The sequence below is a fragment of the Lutra lutra genome, chromosome 7 (assembly GCF_902655055.1).
Source record: "Lutra lutra chromosome 7, mLutLut1.2, whole genome shotgun sequence".
Classification (NCBI taxonomy): domain Eukaryota; kingdom Metazoa; phylum Chordata; class Mammalia; order Carnivora; family Mustelidae; genus Lutra; species Lutra lutra.
The window spans coordinates 83,709,194-83,729,446 of record NC_062284.1 but is presented as its reverse complement, the minus strand read 5'-3'; the positions used below and the strand labels follow the sequence as shown (position 1 = coordinate 83,729,446).

At 42.2% G+C, this 20,253-nt stretch overlaps 1 long non-coding RNA gene across 1 annotated transcript in view; it reads left to right on the top strand.

Annotated features, from left to right (window-relative positions):
- LOC125104857 (uncharacterized) overlaps positions 1 to 20,253 on the top strand; it is an 86,486-nt gene that overhangs the window by 18,696 nt on the left and 47,537 nt on the right. The window contains exon 2 of the long non-coding RNA XR_007128744.1: positions 7,279 to 7,376. This is a non-coding gene — a long non-coding RNA (uncharacterized LOC125104857). The remainder of the gene's footprint in view (positions 1 to 7,278; positions 7,377 to 20,253) is intronic.

The window sequence follows — 20,253 nt, the reverse complement described above, 5'->3', positions numbered from 1 at the left end:
AAGTTTAGGTTATTTCCATTTTTTGACTAAGCAATACTCCAATGAATATCTTTGTGTATAATTATTTGACCATTTTATTTATTATCTCCTTAGCATGGGTTTCCTGAAGTGGAATTTTTAGGTCAAATAATATAAACATTTTCATGATGAGATTACATTGCCTATTGGCCATTCCCATGTGTGTAGAGACTAACTCTGCCTTCTTGATTACAGTATTGCCAGTGCCCAGCGTGGAGTTGGTTACTGTGTAGTGGAGTTGGTTACTGTGCAGCATTGAAGGAATGGCTACAAGGACAATTTTCATTTACAACAAAATTTGCCTGGAAGATATTAAAACCAAAAATTATGTTTCATCCCAACTGGTTCTAACCACGTGAAGCTAATAAAGAACTTTGAACCTAAGGGACACCCCCCCACCCCCCCACCCCCCACCTCAGGAACTGACTGAAGACTTTTCTGTCCAGTCAGTAACAGGACTAGTTTAAACTTACTACCCACCCAGAGGGCTAGTTTTCAGTGCTTGATTAGAATAACCATCAGGCACTCCTCCTTCCTAGCACTTCAGACCAAACCAAACCAAATCTGGACTTTTCCCCCTTTAGGGTACTGCTCTGTGAATGTCTCCAGTGGTGTGTGCTCCCTTGGCTGGTAAATTAGTAGACTCAGGTGTGATTTAGAAAAAGAAAAAAAACACCTCAGGTGCTCTTGATCTTTATTCTTTGACAAATGAGTATTGTCAAATTGTAAGTCATGAAATACATAGCAATCTACATTTTAAAAAAAATCAGTTTCTAAGTGTGTTTCATTGTTCCTTTGCTAATATTGCATATTACAATTTTCAGAACCTCTGTTAGTGAAAACTTTTTTTGCCTGTCAAATGAGCTAGACTGAACCTTTTATTTTTTATTTTTTAAAAAAGGTTTATTTATTTAATTTAAAGAGAGAGGTGGGGATGGGCTGGGGTGGAGGGAGGGCAGAAGGAGAGGGAGAGAAAGTCTCAAGCAGACTCTGCACTGGGCATAGAGCCTAGCATGGGGCTTGATTCCAGGACCTGAGATCATGACCTGAGCTGAAACCAAGTTATATGCTTAACCAACTGAGCCACCCAGGAGCCCCTAGACCGAACCTTTAAATACAAGTGCTGTGATTCTCTATTTATATTTTTATTTATTTTGATCTTAGTGATTTATCAGTTTGTATGACCCTTTAATATACTAAGGATATTACAGAGTAATCATAATATTTTCAAAGTGAAGCAACACCAGGAAGATCCTGATGCAACACATTATTTTGACGTATTAAATTTTTGAAGTAATTGTATGTTTACATTACTTATTGCTGGAGGTGTTTTTATGAATGGGTAGTTTCTAGACACTGGAATGATCTAAGTAGAGGCTGTTGGATCCCTTAGGGAGGAACTGAAACATCTGAATGAGAGATTGGAAACTAGTGATCTTTAAGTTCTCTTAAAACCTAGAGATTTTGTGATCCTATCATTTGTCCAAGGATATAAAACTAATAAATTTTGGAAGCTAGTTTTCTTTCTATACTCTGTAAAATCAACTGGATCCTATTAGAATTAAAGGATGATTTTCTGAGTCTGTTTCCTCTATGTACATTTTTTCAGAAAAGCCCAGTTGAGGAGTATGAATGTGCTTTCTGTTAAGCTGTATCCTGGCCCTTTAGGACTTTATTTACCAGAAATAAACATGCATTTTTGGGGTGCCTGGCTGCCTCAATTGGTAGAGCATGGGACTCTTGACCTTGGGGTTGTAAGTTCAAGACCCATGTTGGGTGTAGAGATTACTTAAAAATACCCCCCTCTTTTTTTTTTTAAGATTTTGTTTATTCATTTGAGAGGGAGGTGGGGAGAGAGAGAGAGAGAAAGAGCGAACGAGCGCACAAGACTAGGGGGAGAGAGAAGCAGACTCTCCACTGAGCAGGGAGCTTGACTCAGAGCTCTATCCTAGGACCCTGGGATTATGACCTGAGCCGGAGGAAGACGCTTAACTGACTAAGCCACCCAGGCACCCCCAAAAATAAAAATCTTTAAAAAAAGAAAAAATAAACATGTATTTTTCCCAAAAGCTTTTACATGAACATTGATTTTGCAATCTAATTCAATTTTTGTTTTCTTCTATGTAATAAACATCTATAAACTTATATTTTACATATGTATTCCTTATTAAATAATCTTTATTATTGTGGATTTTTACAAATTTACATGTATATAACTATGCATGGTTGTATGTAAAAACCATGTCTACTGCATTTTATTAATAATATGGATTTTTTTTAAAGGTGATTGCTTATGTAGTTTTCAGTTAGTGCCAATTTTGGAACTACTTCCAGCATAAAAGTTAGCTCCACTGTGATGTCTATGCAGATTTCGATTGCAGATGTCCGTGATAGGGGAGTCTTGAAACAACTTAAATGCCATGGATTTTATGTATGCATTTATTACACAATATGAGAGCTGTCTGTGTTCCGACAGCCCTTGTGTTTCTCTTACTGGTGTGCTTGTTACTGTGCGAACTACGTACTCACCTGTCTCCCCTCTAGCCTGGTTTTTGGTGGGGAGGGAGCAAGTAGAACTTGATCCTTTTGTATCCCAGCACTCAGTGTAGTGCTTGGCATTCTACAAGGTTGTTGTTGAATTGAATTAAATGGAATAAATCACATGCAAAGACCAGGCATGAAACTGTACAAGAGGATTGAGCATGTGCTGAGAAAGCTGACCGAGTGTGCTCAGGCCAGAGCTGGGGTAATAAAGGAAGCTGAATGATTTGAGTGCTTCCCAGGAGCTAGCCCAACCCTGGCATCTCACAGGCTTTCCCTTATTCAATCCTCACAACTTTACTGTTTAAGAGTATTTTTGGTGGGGGGCAGTTTGTGTTGTTTTTACAGAGAAGGTTTAGAAAGGTTCAGTTAACTTTTGTCAGTCTCTAAATGGTAGAATTGGCATTTTCCTTCAAGCTTAGACTGGCTTGGAAATACAGGCTCTTTTCTCGTGACCAGGATGCCTGCAGTAAACAGCTCAGTCTCAACTGGGGCAGAGCTGGGGAAGAAAGGTGTGTTGGTTTAGAAAAGCACTTGGTTCCACCAACCTAGGTGAATTTTGTCCCTGTATCTCTCTCTCTCCACCCTTTACATTTCTGCATGCCCTCTGCTTCAGCTTTTCTCACCCTCTCAAGACCAAGGGCCCTCATGGTGCCCCCCACTTAGAGTGCCCTCCCCCCTGCCCCCGCCCCGGACCCTCTCTCCACACAAGCCACATACTCCCTCCTTGCCATCCAGCTATAAACCTATCCTTCTTCCATTTAATCTGATAAACTCATCTAGAAAAATAATAGAATAATTGTTATAATGTTTCCTCTCCTCCCCATGTGTTATTTAAAATGCAGATGCTAGTGGTAGGGGTTCTAAAGTTGAGAGGGAGGCATTTGGGCAGAAGGGTATTTTGTCTCTTCAAATAAAACCAGAGACTGCAGCCACTTACTCTCCAGCACAGCAGAAAGGGCCCTTGGTTCTCTAGGATAGTAATAAGAGCCAACATTTCATTTGTGCAATACATTCACGTGAAGGCCTACTGTGTACTACTATTCTAGGTGCTTAATGTGAATTAACTCTCTTTACATCCCAGTGAGGTAGGTAATAATGTTGCCCATACAGTTGGTGGGAGGAGAGTTGGGATCAGAGCCCTGTAGGTTTGGCTCTGGAGCACTAGGACACTCAGCTCAGTTGGAGGCAGTGGGGAGGCAAGGGGAGAAGACCAGGGTGAGGGAAAGTGGGAAAGGGGGTAACAGAAAAAGAGAAACTCTTAACAGTGGCTTGGGAATTTGACTGGACATGAAACAAAAAAGGTTAGCCAGTGAACTGTTTTTGGAATCCATTAAAGAGGTAGTTTAGAACAATTAGAATGGGGGAAGAATTAGCACCTGTTCCAAGGGGGCAGCCACAAATTGTTGGGGCCCAGAGGAGTGGGAACACCCCTGGGGAGAGATCTGCCACTCTGTAGTTTATTACAGATAATTTACTATTGGGTGGACTCTCTGGAAGCACAGCCAGCCAGGAGGGAGTGAAGAAGGAGTCTGTCAAGGGATATTGTAGGGGAAGGTTCCAGCTGTAAGTGTAAGCCAGAGGGAGGGAGGAAATGAGCTTTTCCTGGTGGGTGGATTTCACCCAAATGGAAGTCCAAATATGGGCCTCCAAGAGTTGGTGGATGACAGGAGGGGTCCTGGTGTATCTGGGAATCTTAAAGCCAAGATCATTCTTAGCTGAGTGGGGGTGGATTCCTGGGAAGCCTTCTCATCATTACAAAGTATTTATTAAGTCTTAAGCTCTAATAGTTTCTCAAAAAGTGAATATTTCTGGAAAAGACACTTTGGAGGTATGAGAGAGACATACTCTTGGGTAAGAGGCCAAAGGCAGGCGGTCAGGCTCTCAGCAGCAGTCTGTGCTAGGGTGATTAGTTGACTGTTCTCGTTGGCCTGGGACTATTCCAATTTTTGCACAGAAACTCCAGCCCCGCCTTCAAAATACTCAAGACTCTGCTCATATGTTACCTCTCAATAGAGGCCTTCCCTGATCATTGTCTGACGTAGTATCCCACCCCATCCCCAGTGGTCACCCCCTTATCTTGATAACGCTTATGCCCGTGAAAACATCTTGTTTATTTGCTTACTGTCTCTTCTCCAAAACCAGAATATAAGTTCCAGAAAGACAGGGATTTGGCCTTGTTCACTGTTGTATTCCCAGCACATAGAACAAGACTGTGTACATAGAATGTGCTCATTATATATCTGTTGAGTGAATGATCACTGTAAAGGTTTCCAGGGCTGGGCTCAGCTTTGGATGTACAATGATGAGCAAAACCAGAAATGGTTCTTGAGCTCACGAAGCATAGAGTTTAGTGGAGGAGAGAGAGACATCAATGACATATTTTCACATACACAAGAAAAATTACAACTGGTTTGAATGAACAGATGCCTAAACCCTAAAGGAAGGGTATGGATGCTTTGAGAAAGTTATGACGCCAGGTGGAGTCTGGGGCCCTGAGCTAGTGAAAGCTTGCCCAAGGAAGTAATGATTGAGTTGAATCTGAAGTTTGGAGAAAAAATGCTTTCTTCGGAAGAGGAAACTGCATGTGCAAAAGCCCTGGGGCAGAATGGTACAGGCTTGTTTCAAGAACCACAGCCAGGCCCTGTGGCTAGTATGCAGAAAGCAAGAGCACTTATGGTGCCCTGTGGGGCCGGGCTGGAGAGGCAGGCACAGCCAGGCCCCTCAGGGCCTTGTGCATTGGAGGCCTTGCTGAGGATTTGCCTATTTTTTCTTCAAGAATGATGGGAAATCATTGAAGGGTTTTAAGCAGGGTGTGTGTGCACATGTGCATGCGTTTTGTGTGTGTGTGTGTGTGTGATGATTAATCTTTTGTATTTTGAAGTGAACTTCTAGTTAATTGTCAGGGTTCCTCCATCCCAGTGGCTAAATGGTTAAAAGGTTAAAAGTCAGAGAGAGAATAATTAAAATATAATCATTAAAGGTGGCTCAAAGTCTTAATTCTTTTCTTCTTCTCTCTGTTGATGTGGCCTAAATAAAGGCAGAACAATGGGGGAATCAAATTTGTGGCCAAGTAGTTTTTTGAGGACTCTTTCTAGAACTTGGGACTCCATAGATCTGTGAAGCCATTGTTTTCAAAGCACTCTCCTAGGCTCTGTGGGAAGAGAAAAAAGAAACCACGTGAATGTTCTTCCACCTTGGGGAGCTTAGATGTTTAATGACAGGTATGCAAATGAGAAAAGGCACAGGATAGACCCAGAAACAAGTTGTATAAGAACTGCTTCCTAGAGATACTCAGGCACGTGTTAATATACAACCTCCTGAGAGCAAGGTCCATGTCTGAATCATTTTCATTCCTCCCACAGAAGTTAGTTGACCACCTTGCCCAAGAGATATGTCAAATGAATGAAGCTGAGTCTAGTCGCCTCAGTAGAGAAAAACAATTAGTCAATAAGCAAATGAGGGCTCTGGTGACACTTCCATTGTAAAAAGTACTTCTAAATAATGTAATCTGCATGACAAGTTTTATAATCCATTTTTTGGTTGTTTACTGCTGTGTCCCCGGTGCTTAGTATTTTGTCATTCAATAGTATTTGTTGAATACATGAATTTCCTACCTTAAGTGAGAAGCTTAAGAATGATCAGGTCAGGGGGTGCCTGGGTAGCTCAGTGGGTTAAAGCCTCCCAGGGTCCTGGGATCGAGCCCTGCATCAGGCTCTCTGCTTAGCGGGGAGCCTGCTTCCTCTTTTCTCTCTCTCTGCCTGCCTCTCTGCCTACTTGTGATCTCTGTCTGTCAAATAAATTAATTAATTAAAAAAAAGAATGATCAGGTCAGATGACTTAGTGAGGAATTGCTTAAGTCAATTAATGGTCCCTGTATATGATGGGATACTATTCAGCATCTAAAGAGTATGCCACTGGGGCTCCTGGCTGGCTCAGTCGGTGGAGGTAGTGTGTGTGATGAGGTTGTGAGTTCAAGTCCCATGTGGGTTACAGATAGTCCTTAAAGTAAAATCTTAAAAATAAAATAAAATAAAGAGTATGTCACAGAAGAAGGCTTCTTGACTAGGCAGGTTGGTGAAAACACAGGCCTTGGTGGCCCACTGTCTGGAGTGGAAACCCAGTTCTGCCACTCACTAGCTGTGTGACCTTGGGAGAGGTATTTAACCTCTCTGTAATATGACTTCCTCAGCTGTACAATGGGTATAATAAGAGTACATACCCCAGAATTCTTATGAGGATTAATGAGCTGATATATAATGAGTTTATATATAAAGTATGTAGGGCAGGGCTTGCTATGCAGTAAACACTCAGTGAATATCAGTTCTAAATGCTTCACATATAGTGATTCCCAATCCTCATAACAACCCTATGAAGCAGACACTGGTTTGCAAATTAAAAATATATTTTATTTTATTTAAAGATTTATTTATTTATTAGAGAGAGCATGTGCACCGGGATTGGTGGGGAGGAGCAGAGGGAGAGGAAAAGAGAATCCCAAGCAGACTCCCCGATGAATGTGGAGCCCCATACAGGGCTCTGTCCCATGACCGTGAGATCACCACCTGAGCAGAAACCAAGAGTCAGATGCTTAATTGACTGAGCCACCCAGGGAACCTGATCCCCGTATTTTAGTAAGTGTGATTCTCTGAATGTGATGAGTAGAAGTTAGGCAGTATTGTGAAGAGGAATAACATGATCTAATTTGTATTTTAACAGGAACACTGTATCTGCTGTGTGAAAAACAGACTGGGGAGGCTGGAAGGGGCAAGGCCAGAACCAAGGAGACTACTTAGGAAACTATAGCAAGAGTCCAGGTAAGATATGTTGTTGGCTTGTGTCAGGATGGGAACAGCTGAGGTGATGAAAAACAGTGTGTTTCAGGATTTTTTTTGAAGGTAGAACTCCATTCCAGGAGCTGCTGATGGAATGGATAGGAGGTGTGAAAAAGATGAGTCATGGATGAATACACAATTTTGGAGCCAATCAACTAGAAGGATGGAATTGCCATTTACTGAATAAGGAAAGACCATAGGAGAGTGGGGTTGGAATGTGTAGTTGGAGATGCCTATGTGTCACCTAAGCTGAGATGATAAGTAGGCAGGTAGACATATGAGCCTGGAGTTTAGGGAGGAGTTCTGGGATGGAGATAGGATGCACAACTCATTGGCCTACAGACAATGTAAAAAACCATGTGACTGGTTAAAATCACCGAAGCAGTAAATAGAGATGGGAAGCGGAAGTCTAAGGCTTGAACCCAATCTTCAGAAGCTGGGGCGATGAGGAGGAACCAGCAAAGACTGAGGTGGACTTCAGTGAGGTGGGTAGAAGACCAGGAGCATGTTAGAATCCTGGTAACCACCCAAAGAAGAGATTCAAGTGTTTTACATGTTTTAAAATGTAATCTTGAAAACATCCTTGTCAGTTGCCCCTGTAGCCATGTAGGTGATGTCACAAGTGGAGGAACCAGGGCTAACGCAGTTTGGATCCAAGACACACAGTTTGTAGCAGAAATTGGATTAGAAAATGATTTGTCCAACTTTATGTCCAGCGTCTTTTCCTTGTACTACATTTCTGCACCATGGACCCCTCTTGGTCAGAAGAGGGAGACTTGCCCCATCAATTTTATTGAGTTATTCCCCTTACCTTGAAAATGGTCTGTTCTAAACAAGTCATTCCACTTGTGTGCCTTGGTGGAGAAACCTATTTGGTATTCAAGTAAGAGCGCCTGCAACAAAAGAAGACTGAAAAGGAAATAGGTTAGGCAGCCGCATTGTCAACAGCTGAAGGATATGATAGAATTAGCCTGCTTAGAGATTTCAAGTTGGAATTCCCCAGCCTTGAGGAGTTGATGGGCATGATCACAGAACCTGTGCTCTGGGCCATAGAGGGTCAGTTGTACAGAGCTGTGTGTGCACGCACACTTACACCTATGTGTGTATGGATGCATGTGCATATGAGAGAGAGAGAGAGAGTAAAAAAAAAATTAAAACAAAATACCTTGCCAATCTCATCAGCCTGTTTGTTGAACTGACCCTGGGGTGCCTAGACCCAATAGGCCTGCTGGACTACCGGAAGAAGCCTGAGGTCAGGTGGATGAGAAGTGACAGAGATGGCCCCACTATGGAAAGAGAGGTCAGGGACAGTGATACATTCTCTGCTTGTTTCCCATCAGTATAGAGAGGAAGGTGAAAGCCATCCAGAAATTTAAATACGCTCTACCTACCCCACCTTCTTCCAGGCGTCAGTGACATACATGATCTTGAAACTGGGAAAACCGAGTTGGACAAAACCGTGAGGAATTCTATGGAGTGGGGGGTGGGCAGGAGGATATTGAAATATCTGTAAAGGTGTGGTGCTAAAAAAATGAGTAAGAAAAAAGTTCAGGATAGAATGGACCAGCAAATAGTCTGGTTGAAGCTATACACATGGAGAGAAGAGACTCGGGTGAGGAGTTACCTGAATTTGGGGGAGGTAGGTTGTGAGATGAGGCAACTCAGAAACAGGCTTTGACACAAAGCCACGATCTGTGGGGTCACCCCCAGTGGCCTCTGGTTGTTGGCAAACCTATTCCAGCTGCAAGGGGGCTCAGAGTATTTAATCTGACATTGTTTCTTAGAGGGTAAGCAGTTTTTTTTTTAATGAAGACTTAATTTGTTAGAGCAGTTTTGTGTTCAGTTTTAGAGCAGCAAAATTGAGGGGTAGGTATGGAGATGGCTCACAGCTGCCCTGTCCACATACATAAATAGCCTCCATCATCATCAACCTCCCCCACCAGAGCGGTATGTTTGTTATAACTGATGAACCCACACTGACCCGCCATATTGCCGCCCAGTCCATCATTTACGGTACAGTGTTGTCATACGTTTGTGCTAACCCACAGACTGTACTACCCTAATGTAAATAAATACTGGACCCTGGCTTAGCAGTTTTCCTCTTGCAAAGATATGTAAGTAAATGTAGAAATGTTTAAGAGAACCATCAAACTCAGAATAGTTCTATTAATTTGTGTACCCTTGGTATTTGAAGTATTTGCAATATTTAAGGGAAATTGGCCCAAGAGAGTAATGGTCATTTTTGTTTACTATTTTAAATAATGGGATTAAGAAATTGATTTAATTTTGTGATTTTAAATTAAAAGACATTCTAAAATTACCATCAGTATTGGAATATTTGAGAGACTGGAAAATTTGTCATACTTTAAAGTTTATTTTATTAGAGCTCTAAGAGATTTTTGGATGCTTCATGTACTTATAAAAGACTAAGTATGTCATGTTACATATTAATATTGAATATATTATAGTATATTATATAATTGCAGTGAATGTATTTATAATATAATTTAAATATTAAATATATATCACTTATATATAAAATTTTAAAATATAAATGTGGCTTAAAATGTTTGAGTTAGTTTTGTAAACTGAATTTGTAAATGGAATCAAGCATTAATTAAAAACCTCTTAAATGTGATTAACACTTGCTGTATTTATGAAGACCAATAATACCTCCAAATTGAACTTAAAAGTTTAAGGGAGACCTAGATTTTTCAATCTAGTTGTAAAGTTGTAACTTCCAACAGTTTGAGGATTAAATTTTAAAAATTGAAGTAGCTGTCTGTAATAATTTCTATGTAAAGAGAAGGTCCTTGATATTACCAAAAAAATCTCATTATTCTGTCAGGGGCCCGGTGGCAGCCTGGTTCTCCATGTGTTAATGACTCGTACTTCCAGCTAGCTTACCCTTGGAGGACGGCGGGCTAAGGCAGGACCCCGTGGGGAAAGTGGAGAGTCTTGGTGTCTGGGAGTCCAGGAGGTAGAGGCAGCTCAACTCCCTTTTTCCTCAGGGGCATGTTGATTTTGCCTCTATAGGAGAGTGGGCAATAGGGCTGAGAGCTACAAAGACAACAGGGAAAGCAAAATGCAAGAGTAGATGACAGAGTTAGAGGCAACTCTAGAAGCAATAAAGGAACCAAATCATTTTATAGATAAGGAAACTGAGACTGGGAGAGGTTAATGATTCATCAAGATCTCGTGGCTGGCTAGTCAGAGGTAGAGATGAGTCGGGACAATGGATCCTCTAACAATTCCTAATTCAGGATTCCTTTCAGAGCACTTCTTGGTATCAGTGCAGGGTAGGTGGTTTTGATGGTCAACATCAAGTCAGAGCACAAGTTGATGGTACAGATTTTACAGTTTGTCTAAAGGGCTACTGCCTGTCTTCCAAGGCTTTAGATAGAAATCGTCAAATATACTCACCTCCTTCCTGTAGACTTTTAAGTCTCTTCTGGATCCTGGGCCTGAATCTTGGACCTTTCAAAGCAACCTAGTTCTGAGAGGAATGTCCTCAGGACTAAGATGTCTTATTTTGGTAGAGGTCTTAGGAGGAGCCCCCCTTTGAGGCCCTCTGTGAGGCCCTGTGCAAAACACCAGTGTGGCAGCGTCCAGCTGGGATAGGTCCCGGTGGGAGGAGGAATGGGAATGTTTGGGGGAATGGGCCTGGTGAGGAATGAGGGCAAATCCGTGTATCCTGGAAAATGGAAGGTTTCTGAAAAGGGCAGGGATAGAGGATGTGATTTTGCAAGGCTGCCCCTGAAGGTAAAGAAAGGAGGAGAAGCCCAAAGGAGGTGTCCTTGAATTTCATCCTCCAGCCAGCTCTCCCAGGAAGGAGCTTCCGAGCTTCTGAGGGATGTCCCTGAGGTGGGCTGAGGAAGCTCTGAGTGAACATCTCTAAGGGAGGAGGGGCAGTGGTGCCACCAAGGATTGTGTGAAGTACAAGGAGTCCCTCATTTTGCATGTTCTTCCCATGGCTCTTACCATATCTACCACATTTAATAACATGCTTTACAACTGGGCAGATTTGGATACTTTTTGCAATAACATCTCTAGGGAGACAGAGCAGGTAGAAATATCCTTGTTTTAAAACTGGGAAATCTTTAAGACCCAAAAGGATAAAAACATGCCTAATAGAGGAAAAACCTAGGAAGAAGTAGGGCCCGATTTCTCAACTCAAATCTAGTGACCCTACCCCCTTCTTCCATTCTTCCTCTTTTCCTTCTCTTTTTAATTTTAATGGTTTTATTCATTTTTCTTCCTTATGGAGGCAATATATGATCCTTGCTAAATGTTATTAAATATATTAAGATAGAATAAAATATAGATAAGAGTAGAAAAGAATAAAAAATTATAATTCTACCACTTAGAGATGATCACTGTGAACACCTTGATGTATATCATCTTGCATTCTTTTCTGTGTGTACAATAGATGTTATTATCAATATGGCTTCATACTACTTGTCATTTCTACAACATGCTTTTTTCTTTTTTCTTCCCTTTTTTTGCCTTGACCCAAAGAGGGGGAATAAAAGAGCCTTTAGACTAAACTCTTTTTTTAAAAAAATTTATTTTAGAGATCGATAGAGGGGGAGAGGGGGAAGGGCAAGCTGTCTCTGCACTGAGCACAGAGTCCTACTGGGGCTCCATCCCAGGAACCTGAGATCATGACCTGAACTGAAATCAAGATTTGATACTTAACTGACTGAGCCATCTAGGTGGTACCCCTAGACTAAACCCTTAAAATTATTTTTTTGCAGGGGGTGGGAGTCACCTGGGTGGCTCAGTTAGTTAAGTGTCTGCCTTCGGCTCAGGTCATGATCCTGGAGTCCTACGTTGGGTTCTGTGTTCAGCGGGGAGTCTGCTTCTCCCTCTCCCTCATGCACTCTCTCTTTTTCAAATAAAAAATAAAATCTGAAAAAAAAATTTTTTTAACCAAAGTAATATATGTGTACGTGATTGAAAAAGTCAAACTAGTACGACTCTTATGTTGAGAAATATTTACCATGTTCCTCCTACCCCACATTTGATTCCACTCCAGAGATGAGTACTTCTAAATCTTAGAGCTTTCTAAATAACAAGCTTATAATGCTATTTTTTTAGGTTTCAGGTTTAGATATTATGCACTGACTTCCTCTGTGTAAGATGATGGTTTGGTTTCCCCCCCATGTCCCTCACTCTTTCCTTCCTCTCTTTCTCCAAATATGGTCATAACACTCTTTGGTAATGTGGATTAAATGAATATTCAGTAATCACATTTCTACAGGTATGTAAATATCACTAAGGCTGAGCCACATAGGGTACTAGGAGTGTGCTTTCTATTTTATCAAACTATTTGTCCCTGGAGTTAATACTTAACTTATTTTTGCTTTAATTTGCTTAGTTGCTTGGCTTTCTATACGGAGCTCTTTCACATAACTGCTAATCACATCTCGATCTATGTGCAAACTATTTATTTATTTATTCCCCGGTAGAGCCCTCCTAAGAGGCTCCTGTCTCCCATCCCCTATCAGGACTGGTGGCTCTCCAGGACTGCTACGTGTTCTTCTCACCATCACCCTGGAACTTTCCTCCACCTCTCTCCCAAGTTGGATCCCCTAATTCTTGCTTCTATGGCTTCTTGTGTCTTAGTTTACTCTCTTAGTTTTATTATATATGCTATCTAGGAGCGACCTGAGACTGCCTATGTCTTTTTTACCCTGCTGCATATAAACCTCATCCTTTTAATGCGTGAAGAAATAAATGTTGGTCTTTGTTTTCAGTTCAACATAAACCAAGAAAAGGAATTCATCCCATGTGGAGTCCAACAATTTCCATTCCAGAATTAGTCAAATTTGTTTTCTTTCTAGATTCAGCAAGCTTGTTACAGTTAGAAACTTTGATTTTTTAAATTTTTATTTTTCTAAGGATTTTATTTATTTATTATTTATTTATTTGCCTGCACAAACAGGCAGAGTGACAGAGGCAGAGAGAGAAGCATGCTCCCCACTGAGCAAGGAGCCCGATGTGGGACTCAAGCCACAGGACCCTGCCACTGAGCCGAAGACAGTGGCTTAACCAACTGTGCCACTGAGGTGTCCCCTTTGATTTTTTAAAATTTAATTTTATTTTTTCAGTGTTCCAAGATTCATTGTTTATGTACCACGCCCACTGCTCCATCATTGCCCTTAATCACAAGGCAATAGGGGAAAAAAAAGGAAGAAAACCCTTGATCTGAAAATCCAATCTGTGACTATCAGAGGAAAGAACAGTATAATGTTTGCTCCATTTAAAGAAAAAGGTGACTTGAATTCAACATCTTCAGCCCACCCACAATCTCCATGCTTGGAGACTCTGGCAGGCGATGTGCAAATTGTCACATGTGCCTGGCCTGGACTGGCTCTCTCCCAGATTTCAGCCATGTACGTGGCCTGTGGGCTCTCAGATGTGGTTCGATGCTTTGTTTGCCACATTTTTTTTTTCAGTACAAGATACAAGCCTTGGACAGGTGCTGGGGATGTAGTGGCTTCTGAAATTGTTTCCCAGAAGGCAGTGACTCATCACAGGAAACCCCTTTGTTTCTCTCTGACCTTCCCTCGGCTTCCTGCTCCACCCATCTGTGCATGAGTTTTCACATTCCTCACCAACAGACAACTTACCTCTCACTTGAGTCAAGAGTGGTAAGTGGAGATAGTTCTGGGAGTAAGTTGGGGCCACCTCTTCCAACAGCAGTGCCCATGAAGGCAGCAGGCATGTTCTTAGTGCCTTGGCCTCTCCCCATTGAGCTATGGGTCAATTTCCATTCCATGACTCCTGGAAAATCCCTTTTCGTGTGTCCCTAACCACACAGATTGTCACATTATCAAAGAAGTGGATTTGCTCTCTTAGCCCTTGCTCTAATCAGGGACTGCTTTTGTAGAACTCCTTTTCTGGAAAATACACGTCACTATACATTTAGTAACAGGTGTTCAATGGTTTTTAATTGATGTGTGCTAAATCAAAGAGGACATTCGTGGTGGTTGACCCACAGGGCTTCTTCAGGTACAGCCAAGGTCTACCATGGATAAATGTTGAAGTGAACCATACAGCTTGGATTCCTACATGTTTAGAGTTTAAAAGGAGCTTAGAGGTTATCCAGACTTGCTTTTTCTTTTTATAAGCAAGGATCTTGAAGGCCCATCAAGTTACTTTCTCATGGTCACCCAGTCAGGTCCTGGTCTTGTTGGTCCTGGCCCTTCTGAGGCTGTCTGTATGCTCATGCCCACCTCTGCACTGCTCTCCAGATGCGCTGCAGTCCCACTTCGGCTGCACCCCTTCTTGGTTCTCTGCACCTGAGGGTGAAGACTCAGGCTGGCAAAAACCCTCCCACAAGGTCTCACCCCTCCTCTGTCACTGCTTTCCCCGGAGTCCCTCCGTGGCTAGGCTTCTCTCCAGACTACATGCAGATTCAGAATGTTGACTTTGGTTTCCTTTGGCTGAGAACCCATGACTTTCCATGAAGAGTGTGTTTCAAAGTAGTTCTTCAAAAATGTAATAGCAAAATACTCACCAAAGAAAATTTCAAGAAGACATAAACAAGCGGTTTTTCAACTTTTTGGATGTTTTCCTTGGACATTTCCCCACTACACCCCTCCCTTCCAAGGAATAGGTTGGTTGTTTAACTGTAATCATCACCTTACTCATTCAGTTTTGTATCCTGCTGTATTCCATTTGTGTTCTTTTAGGATAACTCTATGACAGAAGGATTGGGAGCAAATACCCAGTCTGCTTTTTTGTGAAAGCTTCTGTTAGAACACTGTCACCTATTTAGAAAAATAGGTTCTCTATGTTTTGGTAGGAAAAGCAATAATGTGCTTATCTAAGACATATTTAGGGGTGGAGCCAGGAGACATGTTCCATATTCCCACTAAATCTTCCCATCTTCCTCACTACCCCATATGAGGCAGCGGGGGTTGCATTCTCTGTTACTGTCAATGGGACGTTATGCTTCCTGATAATCTATGAATCAGAACTCTTCCTTTGCTGCCATGTCCATATTCAGTCATGTCTCCATGGTGGTAACAGCTTGGCCCCAATCGCCATGTTGACCTATTTGTCATCTCTGATCTCTTGTTTATTGTGAAAGAATTTGTCATAAATAACCAGCTGTGAAGCTGCATACCCTACAACTCTGTGAAAGCAGGAACCAAGTCTTCTTATAAGTCTTTGGCCTGTTTCTCTATCCCCAGTCTGATGTCCAGCAGAAGAAGACACCTAAGAAATGTTCAGCGAGTGAATGAATGGCTAATGTTAATTGTGACTGTAGAATAGTCTTCCTTTTTGGTGACTCCAAAAGCAAAACCACAACGAATGGGAGCATCCTTGCCAGACTATTTCCTACCACAAGGGAAGAAATAAACTGAATCAGGAATTGAAAATCAGGAAGGCTGAGAAGTATCTTGGGTAGGAGTGATGATTCCTGGTTTCTCCAGTTCTTTCTTCTTAACTCCTCACAGTCCATAGACCTTGGGTGTTACAAAATCCTTTTTATCATTTAAGAATCACAAATGCCTAATTTTCTTTGTTATCCTCCTTAATTCTGAAGCAAAAAAGGTTTATTTCCCAAGATTAGTGTAGCAAACTCAACTCTAGGGGAAACCCCACATCTTTATAAATTTACCTTAACACCTCAAAATCTTAGTCATGGGCTAACCTAGTTTGTGATATAAAATTGCTTCTCAGTGGAAGATTACTCAGCAGTAAGAAAGAATGAACAATGTGATAGATATAACAACCTGAATAAATCTCAAAATAATTTTGCTGAGTGAAAGAAATCAGAGCAAACAGTATATACCCTGTGATTCCACTTACACAAAATTCTAGAAAATGCAAACTATAGTGACAGAAAGTGGTTGCCTCGTAGGTGAGAAGGGAAGAAGTAGGAGGCAGGGGTTAGAAAACGGTACCAGAAAACTTTGGGTTGTGATGGGTATGCTCATTATTATTATGATTGTGGTAATGGTTTCACAAGTGTGTATGTATGTCAAAGCTGGTCGAGTTAGGCATTGTAAATATGCAAATTATAGTGGATGTCAGTTACACACCAATAAAGCTGTTTTAAAATTTTTTGCAAGGAAATGGAGTCCTATTCCCCACCCTGTATTTCCTACCTCACTTTCCAGCTTCCTCCTGCTAAAAGGTGATCACACCCAATTTTGTTCCTAATGTGCAATCAGTCCTTTTTTATGGTAGGCACTGAGAGTTCTTTGCTTCTTCTGGAAGTAAAGAAAGTATTTAAACTGGGTCACTATTTCCTCCCACTTAATTCCCAGGCCCTCCTGAATGCTACAGAGAAGTTTGCCCTCTTCTGTCTGCAGTCATTTAGGGACTGCTCCCCGCCCTGCTCCAGCAACAGGTTTTTGAATAAACAGCAGCTGCTCTCGTGTGGCTGGCACTTGCATGACTGTGAGCCTTGGTGGGCCATGACTTACCAGCCCCAATGATAACAATTCTCAGACCTTTCACATGTTCTGGGAGTGCTTTTCAAAATTCCCATCGGTTCTACACAGGATGGCCTGAGACAGTGACCTGCCCATTTGCCCGTTCCTTCTCATATGGTTTCCTCATTGCTCTCTAAGGTGCTTTGGGGTTAGGTACCTCCAGATTGTAGTGAGAAGTGCAGACAGAGCCCCTCCTGAGGAAGTGAGTGCTATTCTAATGGTAGAGGTAGTGCTGGAACCTAAGGAAGGATTGGGAATAAATCCCTGGAATAAACAGATGGGAGGCATGGTTGGCCTGCTGAGATGCTGCCTGTTCTCCCATTTTGCATAGACCAGAGGTTCAAGGGTTTAGGTGGTTAAGTAAGTAGCAAAGGCCTTCCATTTAGAGCAGGGCTACTCACACCTATGCTGGTCTGGGAATAAGTAAGAAGTTGAGTGTTTAGAAACCTTTATAGCAACATGCCAACCTAATTTTATAACTCTTGGATCTAAGAACAAAAATGTTGTTCTTATATTTCACATGTCTTTTACTTCAAACTCTTTTCGAGTAATTTATTTTTATGTTAAAAAGTTGGAGTTCATAATAGATTGGAAATTACAAGAAAAAAAAAATGAACTTGCTCTTCACTACCGATCTTTCGAGACACACTGAGCTAATTCCGTGGCCTCTGAAGGACAGTTCTGGGTACCTGCCTTCCAAAGACATGGTAGATGAGCTATGGAAAGATGTGGACGGTGCCAGGGAGGAAGAGGACAAGGAGTCACTCTTTGTCTCTAGTTCCTTCTCCTTGACCAGACCGTGCACGCATCCCCGGGGAAGCACTGCACCAAGAATAACCACACTTGAGACAAAATTTGAGGGGACTGCCATCAGAAGAGGAGCAGGAAAGACTGTGGTTATCACCTGAAACTCTTGCCTTAGGTCAGCGTCCTTCACAGTGCACCTTCGGGGCAGGTGGAGGAAGTAGCTGAGAAATAATGATTTGAGCGGAACCATAGCTCAAGCCTCACTAGTGTGGAGTGAGCTGAAATTGGGAGTCTGACTTAAGAGAATTTCCTACATTTAAGACCTGTACTTGAAGACTTTTCCATCATATTTTAGGTCTGTTTCTGCTGGTCCCAGCTCTGTTTCTGTAGTAAATCATGGTGTGAGGTGATATTCAGTTTCCCAGGGGATGTGGAACAGACCACTGCCCTGGTTGTCCTTGAAACAGTCAGCTGACCACCCCCTCACGCTCCCATATCCTGGAGAGGTGGTGGGGCAGAGACAACAGCTTCTTCTTGTTGCCTCTTCCGTGACTCAGTCTACCCTCATCCCTGTTGCTGATGATGATGTACTCCTTGACTGAGAGGAGACAATCAGGTTGGGTGGGTTCCGGCTCTTTAATATGAGGAAAACTTCTGTCCTAGCTTTGGAGGAAAAAGGAAACACCCAGCCCGCTTGCTTTTTTGTTAAATTAGAGGGTGCTTTCTGCCTTGTAAATTCTCCTGAAATATATGTTGGCTTTGACTTGGTGATGACGCAGGCATGTCTGAGTGTGCCTGCTGTGTGGCAATGCATTCTTTCTAGCCCCAAGTTTTGGGGTGCAGGGAAAGCTGCGAGTCAACCTTGGGTGTCTTGTTGGTTGGCACCACACCGGGAGGAGGCTACTGGAAAGCAGAAGCAGGGTTGGAAACTTGGCGATCTTTCCTCTTGTGCCAAACCCAAGTTAGTGACAATGCAGTTGTAGTTACTTACTTTGGGGGATATTTTGCATTGTCTGGAACCATCTGCAAGGAGTTTTAAAGGGAATGACAAAGGAGGACAGGAGTAACAGGAAGGCTGTTACCAGATAATGCAATAGTAATTCGTAAAGCCAAGCTGGCACCTCTTGGGGATGGAGTGACTGACTCCCTTGGTCAGGGAAACCAGCCTGTGGTCCTAGGTCTTTACCTCTCCTGGTTTCCTGCCCTGAAACAGGGACAACCTGAAAAAAATTCAACTCACAGCCACTCGCCCCCCAAATTTAGCAAGACTTGTCCAGTATGAAACAATGTTAGTAAGCATTGGACTGTAGCAAAGATTACAACTAATACAGGTGTTTCAAGTAAGAGGGATGGATGGGTCTGAGGACGCAGGAAAGGCTCCTGGAAAAGTGGGACTTGGACTGGCACTGAGTCCTTCCCTACTTTGGAATGGGGTGTGAGTTCTAGACTTAACTTTGGATGAATATATAAGCTCTCTGGGCAACATGATGGGGAAGATAGCAATTACATTCTACGCTTTCTGTGGGCATTAAATCCTAGCTGAGTACATGCTTATTAATGTTCCCTCCCTTCCTTCATTTTTGTGGCTGTGTGGTATTCCTTCTGGGATGAATTCCTGGGAATGGCTCACCAATTTGGATGCAGAGCTTAGATTTGCAAGGTTGTGATTTCTCCTTGTGGGGAGGCAATACTATGAACAAAGCAGGGGTCAACAGAAGCTTTTCCTCACTATGTACCCGGGTCCCTCACTGGGCTAAGTATGTCTCTCTTAAGCTGGGAACTCCAAGGCAGAGCTTATACCAAGAGAGATACTTTGCCCAAGTACTCACTTGGCTAAAAATACCAGAGTTCTCAATATTCATATTATGATTCAAATTAATCAAGTTCTTGAGCAGTAGCTTCCTTCCTAGCCTCTCCTAATTTAGAAACATTTCCCCATTCTACTATACGCAAAATAGAAAGTTCTAAAATCCTAGCTCACCCTAGAGTGCAGTTCATCCTGGAAAAAGGGCCTTTAAAGTGCCTTAAAAATTTTTCCATCAGTAGGAAATTGATCATACATAGAGAGGAAGTAGAAATGATGGAGAAGAGCCCAGACTCGGGATCCAAAGTATCAGCACTTGCTTCCTGGCTCTACCACTTGATGAGCTACGTGAGTTTGGGTAAATTATTTAACCTCTTGGTGCCTGAGTTTACCCATCTGTTAAATGGGAAAATAACTGTGCACATCTCATAGGGTTGCCACCATAAGTAAAGGAATTGAGATTTATATAAAACACTTAGAGCACTAAGTGGTCAGTGTAAGTAATAAACATGGGTTGGCCATAATTAATATTATTATGTCCTAGTGAAATGGGGAGAAGAAAGGTTTCAGGCCTTGAGGGATGCTGTGCCCTAAAGAAGAGGGCACCAAGAGAGCCAACATTCACAGGGCCTGGTGACAGTGGGAGGGGGAGAAAAGACTAGGAGATAGGAACCCAAGTGCCAAATCCTAATGCAATGACTCAGGTTCAGTGGTGGGCATTGAAATTGCCATCAGAGAGCCCATTAGAATTTGACAATCTCTATTCTAGATTATGGAGTTCCTGGAGACCGCCTCTCTGCCAAGCTGGCCCAAGACTTGTTTTGGTGAGGATGACGTGCTAACATGGGACTGA